Genomic DNA, 16,632 nt, shown 5'->3' on the forward strand with positions numbered 1-16,632 from the left:
TATAACAATTTATGCGGAGGGATGTGAGTGATATAGATGGGATCTATCCCTCCTATATAATGGGAGTGACATTGTTATTCTTGATAGAGTGAGACCACTAAGTGCATGGTCATGCCCAAATGAGTCAATATGAGATATTGAGCTCATTTGATTAGAGTGAGTCTACTTGGAGTTCAAGATTTAGATTGATTAGAGGATGACATGGTCTATGCCTCGCATTGATCAATCTAGGTGTCAAGGATAGAAGGAAATTGTCATATATTGTGAAGGGTCACAATTAGTAGTCACAAGGTGATGTTGGATCTCAACATTCTAGTAACTTGGGTAGTAATGATGTGTTGCTAGATACCGCTCATTACTTATGCTTCTAAATGGGTTTAGGAGCATTGTCAACGTTACAAGAACCTATAGGGTCACACACAAAAGGCAATTAGATGGAGATTCGGTTCATATGATGAACTAAGAGGATAAGGTTCATGTGATGAACCAAATTGGATTAAGAGTAATCCAAATTAGATTAATTGAGGAAGACTCGATTGAGTTAGACTTGAGTTAGACTCAAGTGAGGTTAGACTTGAGTTAGACTCAAGTGAGGCTTAATGATGATATTCATTGAATTTTGAATTGAATGATAAATGGAATTCAATTTGAATTTTAGATTCAAATTTTGAATGAGTTTCAAAATGGCCATTTAATGAAGAATATTAAATACTCATTAAGGCTCATTAATGAGGCTCATTAATGGTGTTAATGAGCATTAAGTATTTTCATTAGATGAAAATACTTAAGCCATTTTTTACTGTTATTTGATTATCGATTATTATTATTCCTCCTTGCTTCTTCTTTTCTCCCTCTCCTCCTCATCCTTGGCCAAACACCTTTAGAGTGCTAGCACACTCTAAGTGTTTTCTCCATCTCTATTGTTCATGTGGATACGTATAGAGGTGTGTCCACTTGAACACACTTGAGATCCGACAACTTTTGGACGAGCGGGATTCACGAAGGGCTTCGCTACAAGGGTAATCTCTTAACCATGTAGATCTAATGTAGTTCTAGGATAGAAAAACATGTACACGAAATTTTTGTTCTTTAATCTTCGCACGGATCCGGTGGCATGGGATTTTGAGGTTTCCACAATGCAAAAAGTGATTTTTGCGGCTCGAAAATCCCAACAATATCGATGACTGGTTAACCAAATTTGCTCATTTTCTACCGATATATAGAACTAACTCATTGGATCTCTTAGCAGAGTTATACCACAGAGAGGTTATCATACTTCATAGTTTGCATCTGAGTATCATATCGGATAGAGATCTGGGATTCAACTCACGGTTCTATTAGAATTTATAATAGACCATGAGTACAGAGTTCTACTTTAGTACAACTTTTCACCCTCAGACAAATGGACGGTCTGAGCGCACTATACAGACATTAGGGGATCTGCTGATAGTGTGTAATATGGATTTTTGAGGTAGACTTTGCTTACTACAATAGATAGAAATATCAACATATTGGAAGTATGGTGAGCTCATAACTCACAAAGTCATCCCTATCTACTTGGAAGTAGGCCACCGTGTAGTTTTATAAGGGAACCTTTAATTTCTCACGATTGGAGATTTGTTCATGATACTAGGATGGAGCAGTATATGAGTGTACTTCTTAGTTGTTACCTTATATGAGGATCCCTGAGTTTGAGAAGTAAATTTAGGGACCAAATTTGTATTAGTGGGGGAGAATGTGAGATACAGTAATTAAATAATAAATGTTATTTGAGAAATAACCTTATTATATTTTTTAGAAATTTTTTGAGATTTAAACGGAGTCCATATGAAAGGTTTCAAGGGGATGAATCTATTGGGATAAGCGAAAGCCTGTTTGGAATATTCCTTAAGTGGAAGTTGATTGATTTAATTGAACCTATGTTGGATTAATTAAACCTCGGTATGGGTATATAAGCCTAGCTTCCTCACCCTATCCAAATTTCCCTCTTCATCGCCAACCTCTCCCCTCTTCCCCTCTTCATCGCTACCTCTCCTATCTTCATCTCGACGCCAGCCTTCACCTGAGCCCTCATCTGCGACGACGATCACTGACCGCCTAACTGCCCAACTCCGCCACCATTGCCTAATCACACCGGTGCCACTCAATCCAGCCACCGGCGATGTGAGAGTCACTATTGTCTAATTTGCCTCACGACATCACTTCTCACGTGAATTCCTCTCACGTGCATGGTTGATCGCTGGAAGGTCGACCGTTTTCAAGAGGTGATGCCACTGCAAGGCCAAGATTGAAGCCACAATGCCTTAGCTGTGCCCTAACCTCTCCACCGCAGCTCATCCTCACCATGATCAGTGTCGCCAGCACATAGCTGTAGCCTGCATTACATGCGGCTAGATCCAATCGCTACACACCCTCACACTCCCAAGCCCCCTCTGCTGATCACCAGTGCTTCCTTGCAGCTACACCTGAGGTAACTAATTAACTTATCTGATGAATTGAGAGATTGATTGATACTAAATGCTGATTAGGAGGTCAACAGCTCCACCTAGCTCTGGCCACCATTTTCGGCACGCAGTAAGCTCCTTCGACTGTGAGTCAATAGTCAACAGTGGTGCATCCAAACTTAGGTGACTTTTGGGTTAATTCGTGTATAAACTAGACCCAATCTAGTTATGGAAGAGTTAGGATTACCTAATCCAATTTAGTTGCAAAATGATTAGGGTTAGTTAGGGAATTAAACCTAATCTAATGGAAAGAATGAGATTAGAGAAATCTAAACATCTATTCAAGGTGTAAGCGAATATCATGATATGATTAGGGTCACTCTAATTAGTTTAGGGGATTGGATTTAGCTATTTGATTCATATGAAGATGACTAAATTGTATATACCAATGCAGGGTTCAGACTGACACAAGCAACATGACGTGGGAGTTATCTAGAGCGGATTACACACATAGAGGCGGGTACTTCTTGCTTGTTTCTTTAGTACTTTGACCTTAGTGCATGAACTATATTTCAGATAGTTGCTATAATTACCATGACTCTATTCACGTTACATCTTGAGTTTGATACTTACTCTGTTTGATCTTTGAGATAATCAATTTCATATCTATACAGTCTCTCGTTGTCATCTATGATATTTAACAGGTATTGGATATCTTGTTTATTTGCATTGATTCCTATATATACATGTACTCTGTTGGACATGCTAGTTATACTATGGCATAGTTGTTTCCTATATCTGTGGTAAAGATTATTTGCATCTTGCTCATCATAGCATTACATGCATGCCGATGACTATGTCTCCTTGTGGTTGAAAAATCATATGCCATTACTACTCACTTGGCGGCTCGAGGTAGTGGGCTTGGAGTGAGTGCAGATTGTCCTATTGTGCCCAACTCGCTTCACTCAGGGGTAGTGGAAGCTGGAGTTACGAGCAGCAAGGACCCCGTGCTATGTAGCTAGATAGCTACTCGACAAACTATCCACTCGCACCATTCAAGAGTAGTGGTTATTGGTAGTGTATACAGTTGTCATTATCTCGACCTCTCGACCATACAGGGGTCATGGTAGCTGAGGGGTGGGAGGGAGTGATTATACCATGCATATGCATATGCATATGATATATGATTGCATATGCTTGTGATTTATTATATCTAAATGTTTATGATATCTATGATATGTTTATATATGGTTGAGATATATTTATTGCATGTACTTGGTATTGACCTACTTATTAGTAGATGGATAGGTCATATATGATGCTTTAGTATATATCAGCAGTTTTGTTGTAGATGTTGGGATGTATATTATAAGCCTAGCTTTTGTATGAACATCTATTTTGAAATATTTTGAAATGAGAATCACTTTGGTCAAATGTTTGCATTTTATATTTATATATATGTCAATGCAGTTGTCCATTTAATTTATATTATAGATAACATGGTGTGTGGTATCATACAGAAGATCATGTTATTGGCTCCTTATAAATTATAAATAGTAGCTCACAACCAAGATGGATTGGGACAAACCATTGGAACGGTTGTAGTGTAATTTGGTATTAGTCTATCTTGACTATAAAATTATACTAGTACACTATGTGTGCATTGAGCAGGATCGTTTGACGTTGTTTGATTTATACTGACTACATAAAAGAACAGAACCTCTGTTATTATGGATGTGCGTCCTCTTAATCCCTATATAATAACAAGCACGTATACTTAGTATTTATTTCTATAACTTATCAATGGGTGAGATTTATTCGTTAAATCAATAGGCCCGATGAGTTGGGAAATAATACTATTTATATGGTGTGTTGTTGATTATAGAAGAAATCCGTGTCCTAATTATTTAAGCTGATGATGTCCCCTTGAGGAGCTCATAAGGATTATCATGTAAACCCTGCAGGTGGACTTAGTCTGACATGATAATAAAGTTGAGTGGTACTACTCTTGGAATCATATGTTAATTAATTGAGTTATCAGTAACTCATTTAATTAACGGACATACGATATCTTAAACACAGGGAGATTAACGCACTCATGATAAGAAGGAGCCCATATTGTAATATAAGATTGGTGTCGAGTTCAATAATAACCCTTTAGTGGTATGTGTTATTATTGATGAACTTGAGTTGAGTGTTTGGGCCGAACACAGGAAGCTCAAGCCCATCAGGAGGCCTAAACCAATTCCTCCTCTAGGTCCCTGTTGTAGCCTCTATATAAAGCCTCCACTACAAGAAAAACCCTCATAGACATCGGTTTTCCACCGCTGTCTATTACATTTTCGACCGATGTTTATGAAGGCGATGTAAAAGGTCTGTCATTTTAGACATCGGGTTATAACCGGTGTAGTATCACTTAACGACATCGATTTTCGAATCGGTTATTAACCGGTGTAGTATCGCTTAACGACACTGTTTCATCAACAGTGTAAAACCGATGTAATATTATATGTTAATAACACCAGTTTTGGCAGTGGTATATGACCAATGTAAAAATAGTTAATGACATCGATTTTGCAGCGGTGGAAAACCGATGTAATATCAATATTGTTTAACGACACAAATTCAATTTCCAAAACAGTGAAAAATCGATAAAATGCACCAATATTATTCTTACAACAGTATCCATAAAATACACAAATATTGACAAATTACACATTCTTCTTCCAATAGTATCCATAAAATACACAAATATTCACAAATTACATAAATATTCTTCTTACAATAGTATCCATAAAATACACAAATATTCTTTTTACAATATCAAAAGGTAATAGATATTTTACACATAAAGGTAGTATCCGCAATTTACATTCCATGCAAATGCATGCATCATCCAAAATTTTCAAAAATCAAATACCTTTCCTACTCAAATGTAATCTAGCATGCATTCAGCCCACTTGAACCGCACTTCATCAATTTCAACTCTGGAGTACTTGAGATTTGTAAACTGTAAAAACACATAAATAATATATTAGTAAACCAAGACCAAAAATCATAGTTGAAAAAAGCAGTAAGAGCACTAGGTAACAAGATGACTAATTGGAATGCTTAAAAAGAGAAACATTCATCAATTATCTCAACCACATCATATAGTGATAGATCTATCATTCCTGTGAACTTAATATAATCCAAACCAAAAATTTTAATCTAACTACATAAACAACAATTTTAATCTTTCAAATTCGATTCATTAGTAGTCTACCCAAATTGCATAACTGTTTATCACTAAGAGTATATGGAAAGTAAATAAATTCACTTTTATTTTGAAAATAATAAATTCACTTTTATCACTAAGAGTACATGGAATGTAAATAAATTCCTCAGCGGCAATAAAGATGAATAACATCCCAGGATCAGTCCTAATCATTGTTCGACCTTATCAAGTACAAATGTACAATGCATTATGTTATATATATCATCTAAGGGGAGAGAAATTCTTAAATATGAGAGAGAATACCAAAACAAAGTAACATGTTGTTATCAAAGAAATGCATTGAAGAAAACCAGCTGACAACACATTCATATACATATTCGGTAGTAGTGAGTGCAATAGCTAAAGACTTGAAAAATGCCCTACCTTGCAGATGAACCGGTTAGCTTTGCAACTTCCTCTTCCATCCTAGAGAGAATTGCCTTTTGCTCTTCATTGGAAGCACTCACGAACTCCTTCACTAAAGCATCTAAGCTTGCCACAATACCAGCCTGCATTAGTCAAACCAATCTTCAAATACGGTTGAAGAACAAAGTTTGTCAATATGATCCTTCACAATCTATCACTCACCTGGAAAGTAAGTTGACCATTCGCATCACGGCTAGTGCCACATTTCTCATTAATAAATTTAACAAAATCATCCAACTCCCGTTCAGCCTCATAATCTTCACCAGCTTTGTTTTCCTTGGGAAAAACATCAAGGTAGGATAACCACTAACTCCATACCTGAAATGCAGAAGGCATCCCGCTTAGCAAACTAAATTCAGAATGACAAAGTTGAAAATTCTGGTCCTCCCACATAGGAAATGACTAAATAGTCTTTAATATAGTGAATTTTTAGATGGAATCATTCATATCAAACCAAATTATTGCAATGAATAGTCTTTAATATAGTGAAAATTCTGGTCCTCCCACATTTTTCACACAATTTTCATGTCAGATGAATGTTGGATAAGGTTGGAAGCATTTTAGCATTACACTTCTTCTCAAACATCAACGAATTCAAGTATTAAATTTGTAGAAAACAATAATTGTGAGTGAATCTGATCCTCCTCTCAATCAGATGTTGATTTTGCATTTAAGGTATCAACTGACATCACAATACCACAATTCCCCAAATCTAAATCTAGTACATAGGTGATTAGAAAAACAGAAATCTCAGTTTACAACTATTTATCAATATGTAAGTTTCAAAATACATATAATTCAATAACTGATACCTACTTTCAACTTACTCTAAATTAACATCATATAATATTTCTCCAAAATCTAAATAGGTAGCAGAACTAATGAAGCATTCAAGGTACATAATTGACTTAATCCACATCAATGAATATATCAACTTTCAACCTCAATTTGTTAGCCAATAGCATAAATAACCAGATTCTAGATTATGATCATGAATGAAACTTAACAATGCACACCATATGAAAATTGCATATTCAAGACTTACTTTTATGCTAAATCCTTGTATTTATTAGCATCCAAGTTAGCAATGACAACATCATCTTCCAATTTGTATGCATTGGCTAACTTCTCATATATCTGCACCAAAAAAAATTAGGTTAGATCTAGTAATCTCATAATTAAAAACATGGCAAATATGACCTTAGGCTAATCTAGGTCTTAAGCCCTGTCTCAACAAAAATACTCACAGGAGCAAGATGCTTGTAGTGGCCACACCTATTTGAAGATAAGAAACTTAGTCGTCTACAGTGGATAAGGAAAAGTATCTAATGCTACAAATGGAGAGAAAAAAGGGAACCTCAGCAAATACACTAACCATGGTGCATAGAATTCAACAAGAACATCTTTATTTACATCAAGAACAATCTGATCAAATGTCTAGAGTCAATACTACTACATTAGAAGGGATAGTTGCTAGTTTCACATTTGTTTCTACAACAATAAGCCCACAAATAAAAGGTAAAAAATTAATTCAAGTGAAAGAATAATATTTGACCATATCTAAAATTGTCATTTCAAGAATTTTTAGTAAATATAATTTGCAATGTACCCCCTTCAGTATTCACAAACTCAGTAAGTGCTTTTGCAGTTCATGGACCTTCATATCTACATGATTGTTCATATTTATTATGCATCATATGTAAAGAAGATTGTTCTACGAAAGATTAAAGAAAAACATAAAACCAAAATGATGTATCTAATTCTAGGACAGGATCATACTCACTTTTTTGGTTCCAATGCCCCTTTTTTTGGTTCCAATCACTACATGGCAGTATAGCACACTAGTAGTGTGCTACATTTAGACTCAAAATGATCAGAAAAGATAAAACCAAAAAAGGAATCTGAGCATGTCCTATTCAGTAAAAGAGATGATGCTTCTTGGCCTGATTTAGAACGATGCTAACCTTCCCAATCAAAATAGATTTAGCCTTTTTAAAGCTCAATCCAAGCTTTTCATATTCAGGGGCAAGCTTCTTGCAGTGTCCACACCTACGACAAAATGGTATTAGAAGGGCTAAAATTATGCAATTAAAATACACACACATGGAGATCCTTTGCTTTAAACTGGATACTTAATGGAGTCTACATTCATCTTCTATAGTCTTGGCAAACAATCAGTTATGAGAATCGACCATATACAATGCATTTCAAGTGTATCTTCTAAAGAGAAATACGAGTCACGGTTTCAATTTCCACACAAGAAGAAACAATGGTGAAGAGCAAATAAGAATTTCAACATCAAAGGCACAGAAGTAGGTTTCAATTTCTGAACTATAAGCTAAGATAAATAGGAGACAATTTCATGTTCTATCTTTCTCCGTTCGAATTTTTTTTCCATCAAACGCGAACTCAGCGTCCCCAAATCCATCACGAAAACTATAAGAACCACTGAAAATCAACAACTGCAAACCAGACTATTTAGATCGTCAAGGATCTGACAGAAAGATTCTTCCGGGTGAAGGTTGCCAAAAACTTCGGCAGATCATCCAATTAAAAAAGAAAAAAAAGGAATACCATAGAGCGTAGAACTCGACAAGGGCGGCATGATCCTGGCTGACCTCCTTCTCAAAATTGGCCTCGGTGAGGACGACCTCCTCCAACTCCTCCCTTTGGGGTGAGAACAAGAATCTACCTGTAGCAAAATACCCTCCATTCAGATAGTTTCAATGATCTACCAAGAAACAGTCAACAAGTATCACTGCAAAGTAAAAGCTCCATGAGATTAGATCTCAAATAGCCAATGTGAGCTTGTTTAATCAAACTGTTGATAAGTTAGTAAACTTTAGTTGCTTAGTAAATTAAAGGAACGAAAATGCAAACGGAAATGGCAGATTTTAGGGAAGAAAATAGATTTCTAACCATCAACACAATCAAAGGGTAGATTTTAGGGAAGTAATCCCTTTTCTCTAAAAACAAAACATCGACAGAAAAACAAAAAATCAAAGCAAAAGCAACTCGTTTTGAGGGGAAAAAATCCCCTCTTTTTTTCCTGCCTACTGTTGTCTCTCCGCAAGTGTACGGAAATATCGCAAGTAATATAAAAGATTATCGTATCCATAGAGACTGGAATAAGCACTAAAAATATCTCAAAACGAATTAGCTAGACAACAAAACAATGGATTAACAAAGTCTAGGTGTAACTATGAAAAGTAAACAAAAGAATGAAAGAATAGGCAACAAGAATAAAGGCAATGATAAGGGATATTCTAGGAGTTTTGGTTTCTTTGTAAGGTTCTTAAATGTAAATGATTTACCAAATCATTTTTCTCAATTGTCCATCATTTGTAGAAGGTTGTCGGTTCTCTCTTGCAATAGAGAACCGACCTAGGACTGAAATCCATACCTAGATTGATCAATTAGGAATGAATCTATGTTGTCCTTACACGGGCTTGCTGTCATGAGTGTCCCTCGGAAAATCAACATAAGAATCCATCACTCATCAACCCATCAAGATATAAACATTAATGCATAAATCTATCCTACCCTCTTGGAATACCTAATTTCCCCTTCAAGATAATCCCTCAAACGTCCTTACACGGGCATGTTCCTGTCACGAAGGTCCCTCAAAAAATCGAATGAAGAATTACCTCTACAAGATCCACAAGATATCCAAATATTCAATCAAGCATGGTAATTAAGCACAATCACAACATTCCACACAAGATCAAATAGATGCAAAACAGGACAAAATCATAGAAATGGGAAATTGGCATATCCACAAGAGTTTTACATCAAGAATTCCTTACAAATACTCCCTCCATCCTAGAACAAGATATCTACTCCATAAATCAAAGAAAGAATCCAGAAGAAACAAAGATTACAAGTATTTCTAATCCCTCAAATCCAAGAAAGGAGAGAAAGAAAATTTATCTACGGAGAAGAAAAGTCTTCGGATCCAATCCTTCGATCTTGGAGTCGAATCGGTGAAGATCTTCCCTTAGATCGCCCAGAAATCCACCCAAGAATGGAAGGAATTGTCCAAATCTTCCTTTCTCCCAAAGGGGAGAAGATCCCCTTTCAAATCTTGAAGGAGGCCTTACATAGAAGAAGGGTTTGGGTGCCACACGGCCCCGAGGCACGACCGTGTGAGGTTCACACGGCCTGCTCCACTCTCTTCTCTGCCAACCTCACACGGTCGTGTGAGATACACGACCGTGGCTTGCCTCTATCAACGCTCCCCTTGCACGGCCGTGTAGATCCATATGGCCTGCACTGCCTTCACCTCTGGAAACCTGGCACGGTTGTGTGGTGCACACGGCCAACACTCTCCTGCTCTCTGGAAACCTCACACGGTCGTGTAGTGTACATGGCCGAGGCTTCTCCTGTCTTTGGAAAACTGACATGGGTGTGTGGTGTACATGACCCAAGCTTCCTTGGGCTTTAAAACTTGGCACGGCCGTGTGAGGTTCACACGGCCATGCCATCTTCCTTCTCTAGTGCATCTACATGGCCTCTCATCCTTACACGGCCTGGGCAACCCCCCATGGCAGGGCCGTGTAGGGTTCAAGTGTCATGGCTTCCTCCATCGCGTTGCTTGCAGATTTGGCCTCGAACACGCATCTTTCACTAGATTCGACTCCTATGTACAAAAAATGCATAAAAGCATATCTTCGAACAAAGAGAGTGAATATGCTAAAAAGGAAAGCTGAAAGTACGAAAATGCATAGATCAAGCATGCTCAAAGTATGTGAATGTGTGTCAAAACATGCTAATAAGTGTATACAATCTACGCACATCACCTACAAGAAACACTGTACAAAAATCATAAATCGCTTCCACAAAACCCTTATTTTTTCCCTTACGGAGAGCAACATTTGTACAAGAATATAAGGGAAAGTTGATCGTAACCAAGAGCGGAGGAGGAGGAAGATAGGGGAAGTGAGCAGCCGTTGCGAAGTGGTGGCTCTCTCCTCTTCAGTTTGAGGGCGATCGTCGACGAAGAACAAATGCGAGATGATCAAGCCCTTTTCTAGCCATTGTTCCTCCTCAGGAAATGAGAAATATGTGTTAGAGAGCACCACAACAAAGCAACGAGTGTCCCGAAGAGCGAGAAAATGAACCCTTCGTCGATGTTCCGCTGCTGTCGCCAACTTGCCCTTTTAACAGCGAGCATTTCTATAAAATGAAGGGCTCCTCTTCTCACCCAAAGGGAGGAGTTGGAGGATATGCGATGTGGTTGGACGGAGAAGTGTAAAGAATGCTACCAGGATGAAAACTTCATATACGTGAGCAATATTTGAGCACAAAGTTTTTTTTTTAACAAGAGAAGCTCAATTAAAAAGGAGAAGAGGAAAACGAGCATACTAGCAATGCATTTAAAAGTACTACTTCTGGTTCAAGTTTTCCTGTCTGTACAGAATCAAGAAGTTGCCTGGCAATTAATAAGAAAAAATTGTTAACTAACCTTTAAACATAAAGCATTTATTTGCAAGTTTCATACTCACTGTCTCAGAAACCCCAAAATGGAGTGTGTGTAAAGCAATCAAAGAAATGAAACTGGAACTCTCTGGAAAAAAAATACTTATAGCATCCGCGACAAGGAGATGAATCTTACTTCGTCCTCCTCATCTTCCGCTTGGTGGTTCAGATGAAGATTGCGACGACTATGAGGACACTGCGGAGCTTTCTATAGTAACTTTTCACTGCTTCACCGGAAACCTTGGTAGCCACCGAATCCGGAGCTTTCTCTTCCTCCTCTTCATAGTCCAGGAGCTCCTCCTTGTAAACATTGTTATCCTTGGCTTCCCCCATACTATATTGAATCAAGAGAAAAAAATATCAGGACAAGATAATATCAAAATATACAACGAAAATGCATCAATCACACCAAAAAACTAAAAAGAAAACGAAAAGAATCACCTTGGCAGATGAAAACTAAAAAGTGGGGCTAGATGGAGTCTGCAAGAGAAACAAATCAGGAGAAAAATAGAAATTAGGACGATAGGGTTTTGAGAAAATATCCTAAATGGGAGAGATCTAAGGAGGCTAGGGTTTAGAGGATGAATGGGAGGACCGGAGGAGAGGGGAAAGTTGGGTAATAAAGGGTTGACGAAGCTGATCCAATGGAAGATTGGATGAGTGGTGAACGAGAGCAGCGTGATCTCAGCAGCCCGTGTGTTGATGCGATGTGGTTGGACGGAGAAGCAAGAACGTTGTGTGTAGATCTTGATCGAGAGAGGAAGGGGCATCTATCAAGGAAGGGGAAGAGGGAGATGAGGCTGAGAGAGATGGTTGGACGGCCAGCGGCGAGGAGGAAAGTGGTGGTGGCGTCGCGACGGTATACGGTATACGGTGGACGGCGCGATATATGTTTAGGTTTGGAAGGAAGAGTGAAGTGTTACAAATTTCGGCTAAGTATTGGTGGGAAAATTAAATTATTTTATTTTATCATAGACACCGGGTTTTAAAAACCGATGTTAAAATCGGTGTCTATTAGCAAAAAAAAAGGCGCTCGTAAACATCAGCTTAAAAAACCGATGTCTATGAGCGAAAATCTGCGCTTATAGACACCGATTGTTGGAAAAACCGGTGTAAAATACTCAAAGACATTGGTTTTTGCTTAAAACCACTGTTGTTCCACCGATGTCTATGAGGGTTTTTCTTGTAGTGCTCGCATCCACCCATCCAGTTTTGGTTTTTGGTTAATCTTGCTTTCCTAGGGTCAACGCCACCTCCTCCTCCTTGCTAGGGCCAGTGCCACCTCCTCCTTGCTAGGGCCGACGCCACCTCCTCCTCCTTGCTAGGGTCGGCGCCACCTCCACCTCCTTGCTAGGGGTCGGCACCTCCTCCTTGCTAGGGCTGGCGCCTCCTCTTGCTTTCCTTTTGTGGGTGGCAGCTTGGAAAAGAAGAAGAAGAGGAGAAGGCGCCCTATCCTAGCTATTCTCTTGGTGGTCGGCGGTTTGGAAACAAAGAAGGGAAGGGTATTTGTTATCTTGGTAGATCATCACCCACACGAAGTCCAAGAAGAGGAAAGGAATATAATAGAAGATCAAGAGGTCTTTGCCTACAAAAGAAAGGTACAACTAGTTCTTTGATTCTGTTGCGTAATTAGTTTAGTTTTCTTTGTATTGATTCTAAATATTAACATAGGAGGCCAGCGATCTTGTATTTCAATCAAGGTGTGCTTTGATCTGTCAAGAACTTTCTTGATTGATCAAACACGTCTGATCGAACATGCGGGTTGCTAGGAAAAGTTCTGTACTTGTACAATTTTGTACAGGGAAAATTGAAACGGAACGGAATTCCAGCGTCTTCAGTAGATTCACTCATACTCTTATAGTTATTACTTGCTCAGCACATCATTCAAGTATGGATACTTATTATGCTTGTTGATTATTTTCTATGAGACTGTATACCTTTGAATCTCTCTACATATTATGTTCATGCACTATCTATGTCTATTACCCACTGAGTCTCCCACACACACCACCCCTTTTACTAATTTTTTTCTTTCTCCGGGGAGCAGGTAGAGGATTTATGGAGTCGCTTGGAGATCATGTCCGCTAGTCCCATGTCACATCGAGTGTCTTCTTCCGCTATTGTTTTTATTTGTATTATTGGTGTTTAGACTTGTTCATGTATTGAATAACTTGTATGAATTTTTGGACTTGTGGTGTCCTTTTATTTGGTTATGTATTTGTTTAAGTAAGTTGTATCGGTACTCAGTCTAGTTAGTTATCTTTTATGATTGTGCTTTGTACCAGCCATGTAGGCTGTGTATTTGTTATTGTCTTCCACTGTGTTTATGTTTCCAACCATGTGAGCTATTGTTATTATACTTGTACAATTGTGTGGCTATGTATCTAGGTTTCATTTGTTACCATTAAAAGGGAGATGTTGTCCATTTGTCGGGTATGGACTCCTCTGGGGCATGACAGTTAGGTCAATGATGAATCACGTAAGTCTTCCAAAATCCTTTTGGGGTTACACATTGAGACAATTGTTTACTTATTAAATAGAGTCCCGACTAAGGGAATCTCTACTACTCCATTTGAGAAATGGACTAGTAAGGAACATCACCTATCTTATTTGAAGATATGAGGTTGTCCTACTTATGTGTAGAAGACTGTATCAGATAAGCTGGATGCTAAGTTTTATAAGTGTCTATTTATTAGATATCCTAAGGAAACTAGGGGTTAACAATTCTATCATTCCTTGGAATAAAAGGTGTTTGTTTCAAGGCATATTTTATTTCTATAGAAATAGTTTCTCTTGCAGGAAAATAGTAGGAGTAGAGTTGAACTTGAGGAAGTTCAAGAGACTTCAATAGACATAGAAGAGATGCCTTGTCAATAATCACAACCAACTACTTATAATGATTAGTCATCTTCTAAACCTATGGAGGCACAATCTCTTCGTAGATCTAGTAGGACACATAATATTCCTAAGAGATATGGATTTCTCACAAGTGAATTGAATGACGTGTTACTTATTGAAGATTAGGAACCTACTGATTATGATGAAGTACTAACAAGTTTAGAAAGGAATAAGTGACTAACAACCATGAAATCATAAATAGATTCCGTGTACGAAAACAAAGTTTGAAACTTGGTGGACCCACCTGAACGCATTATGCCTATTGGGCATAAGTGGATTTTCAAGAAGAAAATTGACATGGATGGTAATGTAATTAGATATAAAGCAAGATTAGTGGCGAAAGACTATCTTCAAAAGTAATCTGTTAATTATGATGAAACATTTTTACCAGTAGTTATACTTAAATCTATTCGGATGCTCCTAACCATATCAGCTCATTATGATTATGAGATATGACAGATGGATATGAAAATAACTTTCCTTGATAGAAACCTACTCCAGGACGTATATATAATATAGCCCAAAGGTTTCACATCTATTGAAAGAAATAAAGTATTCAAGCTTCAATGATTCATTTATGGACTAAAGCAAGCATCCTAGAGCTAGAATATCTATTTTGATGAGGCAATCAAAGAGTTTAATTTGTCATAAAATTCAAATGAACCTTGTGTATACAATAAGGTTAGTGGTAGTGTGATACTATTCCTAGTGTCATATGTCGATGATATATTGCTTATAGGAAATGACGTAACTATTCTACAATCAGTTAAAATTTAGTTGTCCAAAATGTTCTCTATGAAAGACATGGGAGAAACAACCTATATCCTCGAGATTAAGATCTATAGAGATAGATCAAAATGGCTGCTTGATCTTTCATAGTCAATATATAGAGACTGATTGCTAAAGTGGTTTAGCATGTCTGAATCCAATAAAGGTTTCATACCCATGAGATATGAGATTCACCTTTCCAAGTCTGTGTCCACGGACTAAAGATGAGAGGATTTACATGAATGAGGTGTCATATGCGTCAACAATAGGATCTATCATGTATGTTATGCTATGTACCAGGCCCGATATATCTTACGCTCTGAACATCACAAGCACATGCCAATCTAATCCAAGCATGGATCATTGGGTGGCTATCAAGGTAATCCTTAAGTACTTGAAAAAAACTAAGGATATGTTCTTGGTATATAGAGAATGTGATATGGTTATATGCGGGTATACTGATGTCAGCTTCTAAACAAATAAGAATAACTCCAAGTCTTAGTCTGGGTACATATTCACATTGAATATAGGGACAATAAGTTGGAAATTTTCCAACCAAGACACTTTGTAGATTCTACCACTGAGGAAGAAGACATTACGGCTTTTGAAGCAGGAAAGGAAGTGGTTTGGATTAAAAAGGTCATTATTAAACTTGAGTGGTTCCAACTATTATTGAAGTATTACCAGTTTACTCCGACAATAATGGAGCCATCTCATAAGCTATGGAACCTAGGTCTCACTAATGATCTAAGCATATGCTTCGCCATTATCATCTGATCAGAAATATCATCAATAGTAAGGAAATACAAGTTGAGAAAATTTCTATTGAAAGGAACCTAGTAGATCCTTTGACAAAGGCTCTATCACAAAGCAAGTTTGATAGTCACGTCAAGGCCTACCGTATTAGATACCATGGCGGTTGACATTAGTCTAAGTGGGAGTATGTTATATCTAAAAGATGTCATAAGGAAATCACCTTATGGTTGTACTATTTCTTTAATAAATAAAGATTTACTATTTGAGTACACATTCTATATGTGTTTGATTAGATCTTAAACTCATTTACTGAATATTTATAATATAATTCATGGCACGAGAGGACTTGTGATTGGATTACAACTAGTGAGCATCGCTACATGTGTAATTATGAATGTAATGAAATCCTCCCTAGTTAACGTATTGATGTGTTAGGACATCATTGATTCTGTGATACTAGTACGGGTTATACGCTTTGGTCTAACTAAACAGTTGTTCCTCACTAGCTAGAGACATTAAAATGTCAAGAGTTAAACATGAATACTAGTTAAGGTAATTAGTTCATTAGAGTGACTTATCTTGAGACTTCATATGATTTCTATATAT

At 37.5% G+C, this 16,632-nt stretch overlaps 1 pseudogene; it reads right to left on the reverse strand.

Annotated features, from left to right (window-relative positions):
- Nucleotides 1–6,080: 6,080 nt before the first annotated feature.
- LOC122023381 lies at nucleotides 6,081–11,937 on the reverse strand (annotated as a pseudogene).
- Nucleotides 11,938–16,632: the final 4,695 nt, after the last annotated feature.

The sequence above is a fragment of the Zingiber officinale genome, chromosome 1B (assembly GCF_018446385.1).
Source record: "Zingiber officinale cultivar Zhangliang chromosome 1B, Zo_v1.1, whole genome shotgun sequence".
NCBI classification, from domain to species: Eukaryota; Viridiplantae; Streptophyta; class Magnoliopsida; order Zingiberales; family Zingiberaceae; genus Zingiber; species Zingiber officinale.